This window comes from Antechinus flavipes, chromosome 4 (genome assembly GCF_016432865.1).
Source record: "Antechinus flavipes isolate AdamAnt ecotype Samford, QLD, Australia chromosome 4, AdamAnt_v2, whole genome shotgun sequence".
NCBI classification, from domain to species: Eukaryota; Metazoa; Chordata; class Mammalia; order Dasyuromorphia; family Dasyuridae; genus Antechinus; species Antechinus flavipes.
In genome coordinates this window covers 155,879,892-155,896,472 of record NC_067401.1, presented here as the reverse complement: position 1 = coordinate 155,896,472, position 16,581 = coordinate 155,879,892, and the positions used below count along the sequence as shown (strand labels likewise).

The 16,581-nt window shown below is 32.4% G+C and overlaps 1 protein-coding gene across 3 annotated transcripts in view; it reads left to right on the top strand.

Moving 5' to 3' along the window:
• The window catches only part of KCNJ16 (potassium inwardly rectifying channel subfamily J member 16), a 172,070-nt gene that overhangs the window by 114,440 nt on the left and 41,049 nt on the right, over positions 1-16,581 (top strand). For 2 of the 3 annotated variants that reach the window (XM_051995213.1, XM_051995211.1), the window contains exon 1: positions 13,822-14,202. The exons of the other annotated variant lie outside the window; for it this stretch is intronic. The gene's annotated coding sequence lies outside the window, so the exon portion shown is untranslated. Of the gene's footprint in view, positions 1-13,821; positions 14,203-16,581 lie in introns of those variants that run through there. 3 annotated transcript variants of the gene reach the window in all.

The following is a 16,581-nucleotide window of genomic DNA, read 5'->3' as shown; positions in this document are numbered from 1 at the left end:
GGATTCCATCTCTCTCACTTCCTTTTTTTGAGATCATCCCAATATTATTTTTACTGATTCTTTCTATATAAAAATAGTGTATATTTACTGCTTCTAATCAGCCTAAAAAATACTAAAGTTCTTAGGAATGGTATGTATTATCTTACTATATAGAAACATAAACAGTTTAATTTTGTTAAATCTCATATGATTTCTCTTTCACATTTAACTTTTTATGCCTCTGTTGCTTCTTATGTATGAATGTCAAATTTTATTTACCTCTAGCCTTTTCATAAGAAATGCTTGAAAGTTCTCTATTTTATTATTAATCCATTTCTTCCTCTTAAGGATTATACTGGGTTTTTGTGATGGATTTGACTCTTCAACAATGAGGTGATTCAAGGCAATTCCAATAGGCTTTTTTTCTAGTAAATTTATTATTTTTGACACACATTACTTTAGAAACTATATTGGGAGAGAAAAATCAGAGCAAAAAGAAATAACCATGGGAGAAATTAAAAACAGAAAAAAAAAAAAACCCGAACATAGAATGTGTTGATTTACACTCAGTTTCTTTAGCTCTTTTTCTGGATGCAGAGGACATTTTCTGTTTAAAGTCTATTGGAATTGCTTTGAATCACTGAAGCACTGAGAAGAACCAAGTCTTTCATAGTTGATTATCACACAATCTTGCTGTATTGTGAACAATGTTTTTCCTGTTCTGTTTGCTTCACTTAGCATCAGTTTCCAGGCCTTTCTAAAATTGGCTTGTTAATGATTTTTATAGAATTTATAATATTCCATTATTTTATATACCACAACTTGTTCAGCCATTCCCCAATTGATGGGCATCTACTCATTTTCTACGTCTTTGCTACCACAAAAAGCTGCTACAAACATTTTTGCACATGTGGGTCCCTTTCTCTCCTTTAAAAATTTTTGGGGATTCTGACACAGTAGTGGCATTGCTAGGTCAAAAGGTATGCGCTCCAATAGACTTGTGATGGAAAGAGCCATTTGCAGGTAAAGAGAGAACTATGGAGACCGATTATGTATCAAAGTTTAGTATTTTTGTTATTTTTGTTAGTTGTTTATTTATTTGTTTTTCATTTTTTTCTTTCACCCTTTGATCTGTTTTTTTTTTCCTGCAAAGCATGACAAATATGGAAATATGTTTAGAAAAAATGCACATATTGAACCTATATTGAACTGTTTGCTATCTATGAGAGAGTCTGGGGGAGCAGGTAGGGAGAAAAATTTGAAATACAAGGTTTTGCAAAGGTGAATGTTGAAAACTATCTTTGCATATATTTGGCAAAATAAAAAACTATACACATTTAAAAAATAAAACAAAGAAATAGGGGGAAAGATGATACAGAGTTTTGCTGGATAGAATATTCTTGGTTGTAATACTAGTTCCTTTGCCTATGGTAATATTATATTACAAGTTCTTTGGTTCTTTAATGCAGAAGTTGTTAATATTGTGATCCCACTTGAATTCTTTCTGAATATTTGCAATGTTTTCTTCTTGACCTGGGGAATAAAAGAGTTTGACTATAATATTCTTGGGACTTTTCATCTTGGGATCTCTTTCAGGAGGTGATAGTTGGATTCTTTTAACTCTTATTTTTACTGACTGGTTCTAGAATATCCTTGATAATTTCTTGAAAAACAATGTTCTTGCTTTTTAATTTTTTTAAAAAAAATTTTTATAGTGGTTTTCAGCTAGACTGATAATTTTTAAATTATCTCTCCTGATCTCTTTTCCAGATATATTTTTAATGAGATATTTCATACCCTCCATATTTTGATTCTTTTGGATTTTTTTTTGTTGTATTCTTATTTCTCCTAAAGGCATTAGCTTCCATTTGCTACAGTCTAATTTTTAAGGAATTATTTTGCACAGTTTGATTTTGTACCACATTTCCCATTTGGTCAATGTTGCTTTTTAAGGCATTCTTTTCCTCATTAGATCTTCCTTCTACATTTCCTTAGATTTCCTCTTGCATCACTCTCTTTTCTTTCCCCAATTTTCCTCTACCTCTCCTAATTTATTTTCAAAATCCATTTTAAGTTCAAAATAACAAACCAATTCTTGGAGTCTAATTAATTGGGTGTGAGCCTATAATCTTATAACTAGCTAGGTGTTATAATTAATAGCATATTAAATGTGGAATCAGGAAGATCTGAAATAAAATCTTGCCTTAGACACTTGTTATATTATCTGGGCAAAATAGTTAAATTTTCTCAGTTTCAGTTTCCTGTTTGTACAATGGGGATAGAAAGAGCATCCACCTTATAAAGTTATAATGATCAGATTAGATAAAATATACAAAAGCTAAAATATATAATAAATTCTAGATATTAAATGTTGTGAGTTTATAAAATAGAAATTTATGCCATTGATGCAGATCATGAATTTTTATGTCATAAAGAGTTACTTTAGGCTACTTTAGTTACTTTAGGCTTCAGGTAACTACTGAAAGTGATTTCCCCATAGTAATATAGCCTGTCAGAAACAAGGTTTGAAGCTATGTCTTCTAGACTCCAAGGACCTCTAGCAGCCATGTTATATTACTTTGTTTTCCTTCTTATTAAGTATTACCTTAAAGCATCTGGTTTGAGATTTCCATGATCTCTTGAAAATTTCACATTGTTATAACTTAAGAAGTTATTTGATCATTAGAACAGGATCTGTGGAAAACAAATGTGAATTTTTAAGTAATCAGAAAGGTAATGAAATATTTAATTGAAACAGTAGAGCTGTCCCCCTCTCCAGTCACTTTAAAAAGATTGAAAATTAACAAAAGATTGCCTGTAGAATGTTAACTGCTTTTTAGAAAAGATAAAATTGAAATTTAAGAACTAGCTATCATTTTCCCTTTATTTGGTTACTGTTTGCATCTTTTAAAATGCAGAAATAAATCTCAGGTAATAAATGTGCATCCTGTTTATCGTATCATAAGTAAGTACACTGGCAGAAAATTCTTATGAGATTTCAAATAGCCTATCATATTGTGGGAAGTAAATGTTAAAAGAGACTCCACATCTCCCAAAGAAAGGAGAGCAGGGGAAACAGTGAAATAAAGACAGACTCATTTAATTTCCTCTCTGTAATCTATTCTCTAACTGTGTGTCTAACTGCTGTCAGCCACGTGTAAAATACAAACACATCTGTGGGTGGTGAGGGAGCAACAATGAAGGCCGACAGTTTTTTGGCTTATTGATTTAGTGTCCTTCAATCTTTCTCTGGAGACACACAGAGACCAAAGCTTTTACAGATTGAACAACTCTGCCAGAAACCTGGACTGTTTTTTTCATTTGCTTCTATCTAGACAAGCTTGTAGGAAGAGAAAAAAGCTTGAGATAGTACTGTTCACACATGATATAGAGAAATGAGACATAAAATGACAAATTGAAAGGACAAAATAGAATGAAGAGAATAATTAACTGTGGATTAAGAAAAGGTGAAAAACATGATTTTTCAAAGGAGTTATCTTCTAACATGGCTATGAGAGGACTTTAAGTTGGATTTATCATCTGATGGCTTCCACATTTTCCCCTGCTTCCTACTTTATTCAGATGTTATGTATATCTTAATAAACTGGCAAGAACACTAGATTTGGAGCATAGAAACTTGGTTCAAATCTCTTGCTTGCTGCTTGACCTATGTATGATCTTGGACAAGTCATTTACATCATCTGGACTTCAATTTCCTTGTTGATAACATCATCCCATAGGTTTCTTCCAGATCTAACCACATGAAATTATCCTTGGCTTTTCCTCTTAATCTTGGTCACAAAGGTAAAAATTAGTATTCTGTAGTTATTAGATTTTTTTAGCTTAAATAAAAATTACAGCAATTTTATTTCCTTAAAATTGAGAAAAATAGAATTTTCAAAAAAGTTAAAGATAAACCATAACAGAACTTCATGAATCAAACATTTTGTCCAAAATCTTATTCTAATGGGGGTAAGACATAGTCATCACTGACATAGCACCATTGCAAACATTTTCAGGTTCAAATTTACCAATATTTTGGCAACAGATTTCTAGTGACTTCTACCCTTGAACAAATTGGATAAACAATTGTTCAATTCCATATTTTACTAGCGAACCATGACTAGAGATGGACATCTCTAAAAGAGATGGACTCTAAAGACTGATTAAATAGCCAATTTGTCCTTCTATTCTCCTCTCTCCATCCCATTTATTTTTTATATCTTATTTTATGACGTGGAATTTTCATTTCAGAAGCTTGATTTAGACAAGGTTAATTTCAGAAGTAAAAGAGAGGAAAGAATTCCTGGGCACTTTATGCGCATTTTTCTCACTATACTCATGGATAGTGAGCTTTTGGTTCAATATCAAATGAGACATGATCTCACTGGGGACTTGTTCCTTATTTAAAATATGTAGTCCCACAGAAAGAAAGGAGTAGAATACCTTGCACATCTCCCTCTGTCTCCTTCTAATAGAAGAATGTAATTTGTCACCTGCATGTCTGATGGAGACTTCCCTAAATAAATCTTTCCTTCAGGGAGAGGGAAGATGGGGATGGGGTGGAGGGAGGAAGAAGGGGGTGCAATAGAATTTCAGCATTTTAGCCACAAGTGACACTTAGTGGTCAGGAAATGAGAAAACTCTAAATGAAATTAGTGACCTTGTGAAAATTCAGAAAGTTTGTTAATCTAGAAAAGGGAGGATTATTAAACATTAGAGTGAATAATAAAAGGAGAATATGGAATGCACTTCTCTGGAAAACTTTAAAACCAGGGCAGATATTCATTTGTCTTAAATTTCCTCTAGAAATGGAGAGGAACCTCTCCAGGTACCTTTCAGAGTAGATTTTGTTAGTCTGATGTACCAGTGGATTATAGAATTGGACTAGTTTTCAAATTTCACATGACTTTGGAAGCCAACTAGTTCACTTCACTCATTTAAGGGATGAGGAAAATAAAGCTCAGTAAGATTAAGCGATTTAATCAACATGACAGAGGTAGAGAGAAATAGATCTGAGTTTGAACCCATCATCTAACTCTAAGTTCATATTATTTCTTTTAAAAATTAGTTCCTTCCATTAACAAATTAAAATTAAAAAAAATTAAATAACAGTACCTTCCATTTGGGGGAGAAATATCATGACTTTCAAACCAATCTATGGCCTTCATTAAGATTTAACAGAAAGAAAATATGTGATGTAGAAGATAGTAAAGTAGTAGCTTTCTGCAAATATCTCTAATGCGATCCTAAATCCTTAAAATATAATAATAATAAAAAGGAAAAAAAAGAAAAACATGTATGATGGGAGACTTAGAGAATTCTAAAGAATTAACTAAAAACTTCTAGAAACAATTCATAACTTTAGTAAAGTGGCAGTATACAAAATAAATTCACATAAATCACAGCATTTCTATATGTTATCATATACCATATACCACAGAGTCTAACAGCAAGAGAGACAAAGATAAATATCATTTAAAATAACTGCAGATAATATAAAATATTTGGGAGTCCACCTGTCAAGACAGTCAGGAAGACAATTACAAAATGCTTTCCACACAAAGAAAGTCAGATATAATCAATTGGAAAAATAGCAAGTGCTTATGGGTAGGCTGAGCTAATATAATAAAAATGACAACTCTACCAAAATTGTTTGACTTATTTGGTGCCATACTAATCAAACTGCCAAGAAACTATTTTACAGATCTGGAAAAAAAAATTCATCTGGAAGAACAAAAGGTCAAGAATTTCAAGGGAATTAATGAAAAAAATGCAAATAAGGGGCAGCTAAGTGGTGTAGTAGATAGAGCACCAGCTCTGAAGTCAGGATTACCTGAATTCAAATCTGGTTCAAACACTTAACATTTCCGGGCTACTATGTGACTCCAATTGCCTCAGCAAAAAAAAAAAAAAAAAAATGCAAATGAAGCTGATCCAGGTGTATCAGATCTAAAACTATATTCTAAACCCTGGCTAAGAAATAGAGTAGTTGGGGCAGTTAGGTGGCTCAGTGGATAGAGCACTACTCCTGAAGTCAGGAGGAGCTAAGTTTGAATTTGGTCTAAAACACTTAACACTTCTCAGCTGTGTGACCCTGGGCAAGCCAGTTAACCTCAATTGCCTCAACAAAAAATCAAAGAAAAAAAAAAGAAAAGAAAAATAAATAGAGTAGTTGATCAATGGAATAGGTTAGGTTTACAAGACATAATATTCAATGACTATAGTAATCTAGTGTTTGATAAACCCAAAGATGTCAACATCTAGGATAAGTATATACAATTTGACAAAAAATGCTAGGAAAATTGGAAATTATTATGGCAGAAATTAATCATTGATCCACATCTAGCACCCTCTACTAAGGTAAGGTCAAAATGGGTTCATGATTTAAGCATAAAGATTGATACTATAAGCAAATTAGAAGAACAAAAGATAGTTTACTTCTCAGATCTGAAGAGAAGGAAGAAATTTGTGGCCAAAGAGGCACTAGAGTACATTATGGAATGTTTTGATTATGCTAAGTTAAATTTTGATGATGTGAAGGGAATGTATAATTTTGATTATGTGATAATGAGAGAAACTAAAACCCTAATAAAAACAAAAAAAAATTGTGGATATCCTGTGTATTATGAGATGTATATGTGGTGAGGATCCTACAAAATAATTCAAAAAAGAATAGTTCAAAAAAGAAAAAAAAAATTTAAAAGAGATTTAAAAATAAGAACTTCCAACATTAAAATGTAACCAAATAGGAAAAAATGTCACATACTATACAGAAAGTCTCTTTATAGTATTAGGAGCTCTGAGGGAAGATAATAGTTTTGGAATATAGAAATAGGGAAGTAGAAGAAAAAATTTATATAATGGAAGCAAAAGACAAGAACATTTAACAAAGAACATAGGCATTTCAAATAATTAATCAATACATACTTATTTATTGCCGAAAGTATAATAGGCATTAGAAACAGAGAATTATTTGAAAGTAGACGTGCAGAAATAACTTAAATAGCTTTACTCTTTCAGAAGAACATTCAGAAGAGCAAAATATTTGAATAAGCATAATGTTGAAAAAATACAAGAATCCTATCCAGAACTTTTGAATACAGATAATAAAGCATCAATCTACCAAAACCACAGATTATTTCTGGGGAAAAAATAAGTCATGCCCCAAACTCTAATGATTAAACTTTACATTTTAAATAAAGAATATAAAAGAAATGTGATAGGGTATTACAAAAATTCAGTAAACTCAATTTGTGGCCCAAAATAATACAGCCTTCAAAAATAAGCTTGATCTTTAATTTTAAAGATAAACCATCATCAAAAAAATCATTAGAAATAATCTTGCATCCTCCAGTCCCCCAAAAGTTTGAGTATATCTGACTTGTAAACATCTTAAAGAACCAAAAGCAAATATATGCAATTATTTAGAAAGTTCAATTAATTAATTATTTTATGCTTAAAGGTTATACTTTTCTTTCAGGGCTTTTATGTGAGTGTGTCCATGTGTGTGAGTGTGTGTGAGTGTGTGTGAGAGTATATGTGTGTGTGTGTGTGTGTGTGTGTGTGTGTGTGTGTGTGACAGAAGAGTCATAGAGGGAGAGAGACAGAGAGACAGAGAGACAGAGAGACAGAGAAACAAAGAGAGAGAGAGAGAGAAAGAGAGAGAGAGGGAGAAAGACAGAGAAAGACACAGAGACAGAGAGAGAGAGAAAGACAGAGAAAGAGACAGAGACAGTGTGTGTGTGTGTGTGTGTGTGTGTGTGCGCGCGCGTGTACGAGAGACAGAAGAGTCATAGAGGGAAAGAGACAGATACAGAGAGAGAGAGAGAAAGAAAGAGAGAGAGACACACACAGAGAGACAGAGAGAGAGAGAGAGACAGCTCATCAAGGGATAAAAAATAATGACTCGAGAAACTAAATTTAAGGATAATTAAAAGAGGGAAAGGGAATGAGCATCAAAGAAAGTTCTTCCCGTGAAAGGCAATATTAAATGGTGACACTAAAGAACACTCTTTTTTATTATTATAACTTTTTATTGACAGAGCCCATGCCTGGATAAATTTTTTACAACATTATCCCTCGCACTCACTTTTATTCCAACTTTTCCCCTCCCTCCCTTTACCCCCTCCCCCAGATGGCAAGCAGTTCTATACAAGTTAAATATGTCACAGTGTATACTAGATACAATATATGTGTACAGAACCGAACAGTTCTCTTGTTGCACAGGAAGAATTGGATTCAGAAGGTAAAAAATAACCTGGGAAGAAAAACCAAAATGCAAGCAGTTTACATTCATTTCCATGTGTTCTTTCTTTGGGTGTAGCTGCTTCTGTCCATCCTTGATCAATTGAAACTGAGTTAGATCTCTTTGTTGAAGAAATCCACTTCCACCAGAATACATTCTCATCCAGTATCGTTGTTGAGGTATATAATGATCTCCTGGTTCTGCTCATTTCACTTAGCATCAGTTCATGTAAGTCTCACCAATCCTCTCTGTATTCATCCTGCTGGGCATTTCTTACAGAACCATAATATTCCATAACATTCATATACCACAATTTACCCAACCATTCTCCAATTGATGGGCATCCATTCATTTTCCAGTTTCTAGCCACTACAAACCGGGCTGCCACAAACATTTTGGCACATACAAGTCCCTTTCCCTTCTACTAAAGAACACTCTTAAGGCAAATAAAGAGTATGCTTTCAGAAAGAGGTAGAAGATAGGGGCTTTATAAAGCATTTTATCTGAAGAGAGTATTTAAGAGATCACCTCCTCTAAAAAATTTAGTATTTTAAAAGCTCTATGCTCTCAGCTTGGCTAAAATGACAGGAAAATATAATGACAAACGTTGGTGGGGATGTGGGAAAACTGGGACACTGATACATTGTTGGTGAAATCGTGAACAAATTCGACCATTCTGGAGAGCAATTTGTAATTATGCTAAAAAAAAAGTATCAAACTGTACATACCCTTTGATCCAGCAGTGTTTCTACTGGGCTCATATCTCAAAGAGATCTTAAAGAAGGGAAAGGGACCCACATGTACAAAAATGTTTGTGGCAGCTCTTTTTGTAGTGGCTAGAAACAGGTGATTGAATGGATGCCCATCAATTGGAAAATAGATGAATAAATTGTGGTATGTGAATGTTATGGAATATTATTGTTCTGTAAGAAAAGACCAGCAGGATGATTTCAGAGAAGCCTGGAGAGATTTACAGGAACTGATGCTGAGTGAAATGAGCAGGACCAGGACATCATTATATACTTCAACAGCAATATTATATGATGATCAATTCTGATGGAAATGGCTCTCTTCGACAATGAGATGATCCAAACTAGTTCCAGTTATTCAGTAATGAAGAGAATCAGCTACACCCAGAGAGAGTACTATGGGAAATGAGTGTGGACCACAAGATAGCATTTTTACTCTTTCTATTATTGTTTGCTTGCATTTTTCTTTTCCTTCTCAGTTTTTTTACCTTCTTCTCCTATATCTGATTTTTCTTGTGCAGCAAGATAACTGTATAAATATGTATACATATATTGTATTTAACATACACTTTAACATATTTAACATGTATTGGACTATCTGGCATCTAGGGGAGGGGGTGGGGGCAAGGAGGGGGAAAGTTGGAACAAAAAGTTTTGCAAGGGTCAATGTTGAAAAACCACCCATGCAAACCCATGCATAAATCTCTCTCTCTCTCTCTCTCTCTCTCTCTCTCTCTCTCTCTCTCTCTCTCTCTCTCTCTCTCTCTCTCTCTCTCTCTTTCTCTCTCTTTCTCTCTCTCATATATATGTATATATAATATAATATATGTAATATATAAAGCTCTATGCTCATGAAAGACATAGAGATAGTAAGGAATAAGGAAGATTATGGCTCATGAATCAAACTATAGATTCAGAATAATCTAGAAGAGAAAAGAAATAATGAGGATAACAATGCAAAGGAAAACTATGAGCAAAAGGGCAAAGCAAAAGAATGTTACTTAAAATATGAGGTTGGAAGTCAAAGACAAGATTTTGAAATACACTTACTTGAATAAGATAAGAATTAAAGATAAGGAATAGTAGATATTGACAGATGATTCATAAAAATATAGGAATAAGGAATAATTTAATAAATTCAAGCAACTTCAAAGAAAGTAGGTCAATAGGAATAGGAGACTGACTTGTGGTAATAGTCTTGCATTAAACTAGTATAAGCAAAATTAATTGCAGGGACAAAAATGGTGTCAATAAAAAATCAACAAGAAAATAAAGAATATATTACAATAGAGAAAAAGTATAAAATAAGAATATTAGACATTTATAAATTAGACTGCTAATTTCCCAAACTGCAGAAGATTTCCTAAACAGTGTTAATACAGATTAGGAAGTTCTAAGAAGTGTTCATTGTGAACATATTTTCTGTTCCTTACAATGACTCCTTTTAGATTTAAATCTCAACTCAGAATTTAATTGGCTTTAAGAAATGAACTCAGCCTGGGAACTTGGAATCTAATGATAACTCATAAAGTTTGCTACTTTCTCTAGACTCAGTTAATCTGGGACCAATACTTCTGACCATTTTCTGGCCTTGGCTAACCTATAATATTACAGTTTGTGAAGGAACTCAGCCACAAAACCTAGCAAGGAATTATGCAACCATTATAGTTTTTTGCATCCTATTCTTCTTGACCTTGAGCTTGGTATTTTATTGCGAGAACTATTTCTTCTTATTTCATTTCTTATTTCCTTAGCCCAAGATCCCGGTGATTCCTCAAAGAAGCAGAGTATAGAGAGGAGAAGTTGCAAAGAGAGAAAAATTACATAATAAAAAAAAATGATCTTTGCAGTTTCTTTCTTATCTAGATAAGACCTCTGGATTTATTTATTTTTCCTCCCCTTTGGAAAAACGAAGCAAATTTACATGTGATGGGTCAGCGTGAAAACCCATATGTAATAAGCATTAATATTGCTTTCTAGCACAGTATTGTTTTCTGAAGCTACCATCAGAGATTAATTTTCCTGGTCATAAAATCAGAAAGCTCAAAGATTTTTGTCCCCATGCATTCTACCTCTAATTCATAGTGATTCCAATATAAAAATTGCCATCACATTTTAAAATGACAAAACAATAGACTGACATTAAGTAATAGTAAGGTTTTTTCTATCCTTTTTTTCCCCCCATGTAACAAAGAACATGAAAAATAAAATGGCTTGAATATGGCAGATACTTTATGTCAGTGGTCCATTCCATGTTATGGATGCTTAATGATTTCTGAACAATATCCAAATCAATTATTTGGTCATCAAGTATTTACTTTGTTTAAAATCATCATTGTCTATTTGTGAGGAAGGTCTGAAGGCAAAAAAATAATCAGTGAGAGCAAACATCTTTGGTTTGGGAAACAAATAACTATAATATATAATGTACCTGAACACCTTCTGTCAATGGTTTCTGATTGAGGGGGAAATATGGTACTCTAATAGCATTGACAAAAATGGCTCTACTCTTTTTTCATCTTCTCCTTTTAGCTTAGAAATCAGTTTGGTCTGGAGATGGATCTTTGCTTTTTTCACTCTTAGGGTAACAGAAGAAAAAAAAAAGATTGAAAGTAGGTAAGAATAACTTGGAAGTAGATGGAGAAGCTAGCAGATACAATGGTATTTCCTTCCTCCTTTCTCCTTCCTCCCTCCTCTCTCCTCTCCCTTTCCCTCCTTCCATTTCTCCCTCCCTCCTTTTCTTCCTTCCTTCCTTTCATTCATGTCACTTAAACAATCAATACTGTGTTGTATCCAGGTAACTGGAAAAGTAAGAAAGTTACAACTTTAATTTCCAAATTTAGGGTGGTATAGGAATCACATTTGAGACAAGGTTAAAGGGGATGTCCTTTAATAACTGTTAGAATATTTTTTCTTTAGTTTTAGCTTACTTTAATGCTGTATTTAAAACTATTTCTTATTTTTTCTTAATAGAAGTAGAAAATGATAATAATAATTTTAACAATAACTAGCATTTATATAAAGTTTTAAGATTTAAGTAGCACTTTATATATCTTATTTAATCTTCATAACAACAGTATTAGGTAAATGGCAGTATTATTCTTATTTTAATTGAAGAAACTGAGGCTGAGAGAAGTTATTTGTTCAAGGTCACTCAGCTCGAGTCTGACATCCTTCTAAGGATTTGAACTCACACATTTCTGACTTTTAGTCTAACATTCTAATGATGCACAAACTGGAGAGGAAAGGATTAGAGCTCAGTGAGCCCAATATAAATCAAGACTATTGAGAAATAGTAATAGATCCCAAACAGATAAGAGTTATTCTAAAAATTCTCATCAGGAGAGAAAGAGGAAAGTAAAAATTAAAGAAAAATATACCAGAGCTATAATTAAAAAGAAAATAGGGCCAATACAGACCAATCTTTTATACTTTCTATTCTTATAGCTGCAAATAATGATAATTAATGATCTGAATAATTACATTAAATTTCTGAAAGATTCTAATAATTATCTATTATTGCACTTATTCATCTATTCAACTGAGATTCATGAATTATCTATGATGTAAGAGCATTTTAAACTTTTTTATTCAGAACTCAGATTTCAGTGGTGTCAAGAACTCCAAATGAAAAAAAAAAAAAAAAAAAACTTTCCTCAGCCTGTATAGATCAAAATTGTTCAGCATTTTAGAGACTTTCAAGGCTGTCTACTAGTTAATCAATTTTTTTCATAATCTCTTAACTAGAATTTGTCAAAGGTGGGACTTAAAGCCAGGTCTTCCTGACTAAAGCTAATTTCTCCACTAAGCTATACTACCTCTCTGAAGAGAAGGAAACCATACCAAGAAATAGAATAGTTCATCTCTGTCCTGAAGTAGTTGACAGTTACTTTGAAAAAAAAAATCATACGGATATTCATGACAATTAAATTGTGATGTATAAGAAGGACCAAGGAGTACAGTGTCAAATGAATGTTATAGACATATATAATAATAGACTAGAATGGTCAGGGAAGGCTTCCTTAAGCAGAGAGGTTTCATTAGCGCTTGAAAAATACATTAGCTCCAATTCATAGCTATCCTTGGAGACAGGTGCTTCCTGATGTCTCCTGTTTTCTCTTTATCTAAAAGTTCTTTATAATGGACAACCTAGATAAATACATAGGCATGCTTTGTTCTCTTCTCTATAGGAACCAACAATGACTGGTCAGCACCCTGCTTATCGACCTCGATTTAAAAACAAAACAAAACAAAACAAAACAAACAAACAAACAAACAAAAAATACTTCCCAATAGCTTCCCCTTGCCAAAGAGATTTGTATAAGTCCTTATGTACATCTTGGTATCTCTGATGGTTCTACTTTGTTTTATTTTGTTTTTAGTTTATAAGTGAACCCATAATTAGTACCTTTTTTTAAGAACACAAATAAAATATTACTAGACAATAGACTTTTCTTTAGGAACACAACTTAAGATAACATTTAAGAGCATATATAAGCTATTGCTCCTACATGTGTAATAGAGATGAATAAAAATAAATTTGTATAGTGCTTCAAGGTATGCAAAGTGCTTTATAAGTATTAATTCATTTATCCTCATAACAACCCTGGGAGATAAATGCTATTATGATTTCAATTTTCCTGAGGCAGGAAGCAGTTAGTGACTTGCCAAGGTCACAGAGCTAGTAAATGTCTGAGATAGGATTTGAACTTAACTGTTATGTGATTCCAAAATCCATGCTTTGTACCATAGCCCTCTGTAATTTCCATGAGGTTCATCACAATATTTTTATTAAAAAACAAGGAAATCATTATATCAAATGGTGACAAGTATATAACTATTGAATTAGACAAAAGTCATCAATGTTGATAAGAAAAAAAAAATTTCCTCTTTCTATTCATTCTTTATTGTTTCTTTGTGGATGCCATCCTTGGCAAGCCTGACTTCTCCATGTAGGCATGGTAACTGGAAAATAAAGTGCCAATTCACCAAAGTGAAGCTGAGAACCCAGTTGCCTTTGTCTGAGCTCAGTGGCATTCAGAAAGCAAGAGAGGAACGAGATTCTCCTATGTTGTTTCCCATCTCTATGACCATGGCGTTGCTGGGTTCAGAAAGAATAGCATAGGGATCAGGAGGGTGAAATATAAGAGGACCAGCTGTCCTGAGGGACATGTAGGATGAAAAATAAAGGACTTTTAAACCTGAACCTCGCTTGCTGAAATGCAGGTAAGCAAATTTAGTTGGCTATAAAGGGGGTTGAGTAATTGAACCTCAGCTCCTAATCTTTTCCTCTTTTTGACACATCAGCTAATCAGGCATTTTTTCCTTTGAATTTTAAAAGTATTATTCATGTGTTTTAATGGTGCAACATACCTTATTGTGCTATATATGGGTTGATCTAAGTTTCTTTTCTTTTCTTTTTTTTTTTTAAACATCTCCACTGTTGAATCTTGATCAAAAGAGAATAATAGTACAAGGTACATTTATAATGTAGTTAAGAGGTGTGATGCTGTGATATAGAGATTAAAGAAGAAATTGAGTTGTGACTATTGCTTTAATATGAAATATAATAAAAGAGTTTCAGTATTTAATTTCCTTTGGAAAGTCATTTATGACTAAATATCTTTATCATTTTTTTGTATCATATTAAAGCAGCCATACTGGAATGAAAAATTCAAGGACATTTACAGCAAAACATGCTGTAAACCATTTAAGAAAGCAAGGATTTCTTTGAAAATAAAGATTTATGTTGAAATATCATAAAGACTCTTGGAAATAACTGCTAGGAGTTGATAATAATAATAGCAACTAGCATTTAAATAGCATTTACTATATTCCAGGTACACTTACAATTCTTATCTTCTTTGACCTTCACCACAACCCTAGGAGATAGATGTCATTATTACATTTTAAATGAAAATTTTTTTTTTTGTAGTTCATATATATTCTTTTTTAATTAAAGCTTTTTATTTACAAAATATATGCATGGGTAATTTTTCAACATTATCCCTTCTCTCCCCAACCCTCTGTCCTAGATGGCAGGTAGTCTAATATATGTTAAATTACATTTTAAATGATGAAAAAAGCTGAGGCAAACAAAGAGTACTTGATTTATCCAAGTATCTGAGTCTGGATTTGGATTCAAGTCTTACTGACTCCAGGTGCTACTGTCTCTCCTCTATGCCATCTACTTGCCCCTATATACAAAGATATATAGAAGAATAAATTATTTATACATTAAAATATGATGTCTTTATCCAAGTATGATGTAAAGTATGATGATTTATACACTAAAGTATTTATAGACTAAAGTATAAAGAATAACAAACTGCTTGGTATTCTTCCTTCACTATTCATATTTTCTAACTATGGTTCATTACATTTCTCAGGAAGATGTAGATCTCCATAGTAAGAAAAATAGCAGTTGTTGGTAAACTATTACAATACTATAAAACTGCAAAGTGTTTACAGATGATACAGCTTGATACTCAGTCATATGAAAGAAGTAACCCAATGGTTACTATCTCCATGTTCCTGATGAGACTGATGGCTTAGTGAGGTTAAATAATTTATACTAGATAATGAAATTAAGCAATAGTGAAATTACAACTGGAACCCAGATTTTCTGATTTTAATTCTGCTGCCAAAATATCCTTTTCTATCTCTTTAGAGAATGCAGAAAGTTCCTCTATCTGGCAGTACTAAGAGGAATAGAACAGAATAAAGATGAGGGTAATGATAATCTGATTTTATATTTGCATATCACTTTAAACTCTATCTTCATAGAAAATATGTAAGGTATTTAGGAGGCAGATATTGGTCCTCATTTTATAGGTGGGGACATAGGCCCAAAGAGAAGGTTACTTACATTTATAGTGAATTAGCAGCATTAAAAAACCAAACCAAAACAAAAAAGAAATCCTAAATTCCCTGATTTCCAATTTTCTTTTCACTACAAAATTTAGCAGACTTTGCAAAAACTAAGGAGGTTGATTCTATCTATTACCAAAAGGATCAAAAGATAATTCATGTCATTTTTATAATTTATCATAATATATTGATAGTTTAAATTCTCATTTAATATTTCTTTATTTCTAAAAATAAAAGATGGAACAAGATAATTTCAAAGGTCCTTTCCAGAATCACATATGTGCTTATACCTATGTTATTCAAAGAAACTGATAAGTGATTATATAAGCATATCAAGTGTCCTTATTCATACATTGTTAATCCCATGTAATAATTCTGCTTGGATTTTCATACATTATTAATCCCAAGTAAAAATTCTGCTTAGATTTAAAATAAGAATAAATGATACACAAATTCAGAGTAAAGTCAATGACTTTCAGAATTAGGAAAAAAAAGATATCACTCTTCACAACAACTTTCTATTATATAGGAATTCTATTATATAGGAATAAAAACATAATTTTTAGTCAGCTGTAAGCTAAACATTATCAGTTTTACTATTCTTCCTATAATAGAGTTTCCAAATCTCTTACAATCATGGTTCATCTATGAATGTTTTCAAGAGTATCCTCATAAAATGTTGTATCCAAAACTAAGCATAATACTTCAGTTGTATTCACAGAATACAACAGGCCT